Genomic DNA, 2,842 nt, shown 5'->3' with positions numbered 1-2,842 from the left:
CTCGTTTTTTTCCATTTTTCTTAACGAACAATTTTTTTTTCAATTGGTTATAAAAACACGTAAACTCAGAAGATGTGGACTATGACTGCACCATATATCTAGTCCGGAGTGGTGCTGACTGAAAACAGATGATTTGGAGCGATTCGCGTGCCATCTGTTGGTCATTCTAAGGACTTATTGAACTACCCTCGTAGTATTAAGAAGTCTGCCAGTCTGTTCCACGTAATTCATCCCACAGATCCTGCAAGTGATCTTATAGACAACAACACCCTTTTCAAAATTATCCAAAGGACTCTTGCAAAAATTTATCACCGAATCCATTTTAAATGGAATGCGGAAAATAGTATGGATTAAAAATTTTTTTAACATGAGTTCAATAATTTTAGAAATTTGACTAAAAAATGGAAGAACAAAAATATTAAATACAAGCAAATTATTAATGTCTTTGTTTTTGATTTTTTGAGCTCTAATTGCAATATGTTTCTCAATTAACTCCTTTGGATAATGATTCAGAAAAAGGATATTCCTAACAATATTCAAATTTCTTGTGTGAAATGAACAATGGGAAAAACCTAAAGCTCTGTCAACTAAGTTTTTAATTACTGCAAATGACACTTTCAGCCTTAAAGGTCGAGAGCAAATACTTGCTATTGACAGCACTGTATCGGCTGTTGATTTCGATTTAGAGGCTCACTTATATAACGACGATTTTAATTCTATTAATCAGTTAATAAATAATGCCTTTGCAACATTTTATGCAAAAATTAGCGATAATGAAAAAAACTTGACTAACAATTACAAACAAGACAACGTTTCTTCAACCTGGTTCCAGGCACTGCCGATAGAAATATCCGCACGTCTTGCAGGTGAAAAAAACAAACTATGAAGACTCTGGTAACAACAGTGAAGAGAAAGAGGCTCTCACCTGGTTACAGGCACCACCGGTAGAAATACTCGTATGTCTTGACGGCAAGAGGCAGGATTTGAAGAGCCTGGGTGGCCAAGTTCAAAATGAAGTTTCTTCAACCTGGTTACAGCAACTGCCGATAGAAATATCCGATACGAAACAGCTGAAGAAGAAAATACATAGGTTCTAAGTGAATTCAGGGTAGAAAATAATAGGCATCTCACTTCTGGTCAAGCGTTGGTAGTTGCGCATTTGCCACTCGCTACCCAGAAAGTGAGAAAACAAGAATCAGGGATAAAAGAAAGGGAGAATAAAAATGATAATTATCTGACTGAGTTTAAAAAGAGAAAAATTTAGACAGATAACGACTATCAGAGACTTCACACAATAGCCCCCGTCTTGGTGTTAAATACTTCTTGTATACGCTATGAAAAAAATCCTTATTTAAAGGAAAATCACCACCTAGTGCATTTTATCTCACAAGACTGTAAGTTTACAACAGAAGTGAGTAGAAGCTTAAAAATGAAGGACTAGTTAATTTCGAAACTCTTCTATCGACTCAGCCTCAATCAGGACACACGGTAGTATTCGAAGAAAATGGGAGATTCATATTTCAATTGGTTGCAAAATCTACTTACGCCGAAAAACCTTCATCAGAAATAATTAGAAAATGCCTTCAGGGACTTAGAATAGCTATGGAGGATGTAAAGGCTAATTATTGCAGCATTTCTAGAAAAGATATAATTATCTTTATCTGCTCCAATGAATTACTAGTACCCGGTTTTGAAGACCGTCAACAAATTATCAAAGAAAGTCACTCATCCGTGGCGGGTGGACACATGGGTATTGCTAAAACCTATGCCCGAGTGAGAAAGAGATTCTTTTGGGAAGGCTCAAAACAAGACGTACAAGAATTCATAAAAGCTTGTGGATCCTGTCAGAAGAAAAAATTAGTGCAACAAAAAGGAAAAGAACCTATGAAGATTACCGATACGCCACGAAAAGCGTTCGATAAGATTCAAATTGATATCGTAGGACCCTTGACAATTACAGAACAAGGTTATAGGTTTATTCTAATGGTGCAAGACTGTTTGACAAAATACTCAGACGCCATACCTTTAAAAACTATTGACTCGGTCACTGTCGCTTCTGCCCTAGCAGAAAATGTGATTTATCGGTTTAATTGTCCTAGAATCATCCATACTGATACTTTCTTAATCAAATCATGAGATCCTTCTGTCAAATCTTTAAGATCCAACAAATAAAGTCCACGGCCTTTCACCCTCAACCCCTTGGTGCTCTAGAACGAAGTCATCACGTTTTCGTTGAATACTTACGCCATTATTGCGAAAATAAGAATTGCGATAAATTGTTGAAATTCGCCACGTTTTTTTTAATTCCTCCGTTCACTCTGCAACTAAAGTCTCCCCTCATAAACTTGTTTTTGGCGAAGATCCGAGAATTCCGTCTGAATTTAAAACTGGTGAAGTTGCAATTACCTATAACGAATATCTAGACAATTTGTTGTTTAAGATATACGAGGCTCAGTCTACCGCTCGATAAAATATCAAGCAGGCAAAATTAAAATATAATAAATTACGAGATCGGAGAATATGTTTACTTACTGAAGGAACCTAGGACTTCTAAACTTGGCGACCACTATGTCGGTCCTTACTTGATTAAAAATGTATTCCCTGATCATAATGTAGAGCTCAAAATCTCAGAACGCGAAAAGAAAATTGTTCATAAAAATAAATTAAAAATGTCACATTTTCCCGTATATCCACTAGAATAAATAACAGCGGAAATCACATAAATAAAACACTTGTTAATAAATTATAAATATAAAACTATATGCAGAATATATAAATAATAAAATTTTAAGACTCACCAAAGCTAAATAAATAAATAAGGAAATATGTGTGTGTGTGTCTT

The sequence above is a fragment of the Belonocnema kinseyi genome, chromosome 7, assembly GCF_010883055.1.
Source record: "Belonocnema kinseyi isolate 2016_QV_RU_SX_M_011 chromosome 7, B_treatae_v1, whole genome shotgun sequence".
Classification (NCBI taxonomy): domain Eukaryota; kingdom Metazoa; phylum Arthropoda; class Insecta; order Hymenoptera; family Cynipidae; genus Belonocnema; species Belonocnema kinseyi.
This window is presented reverse-complemented; position numbering follows the sequence as displayed.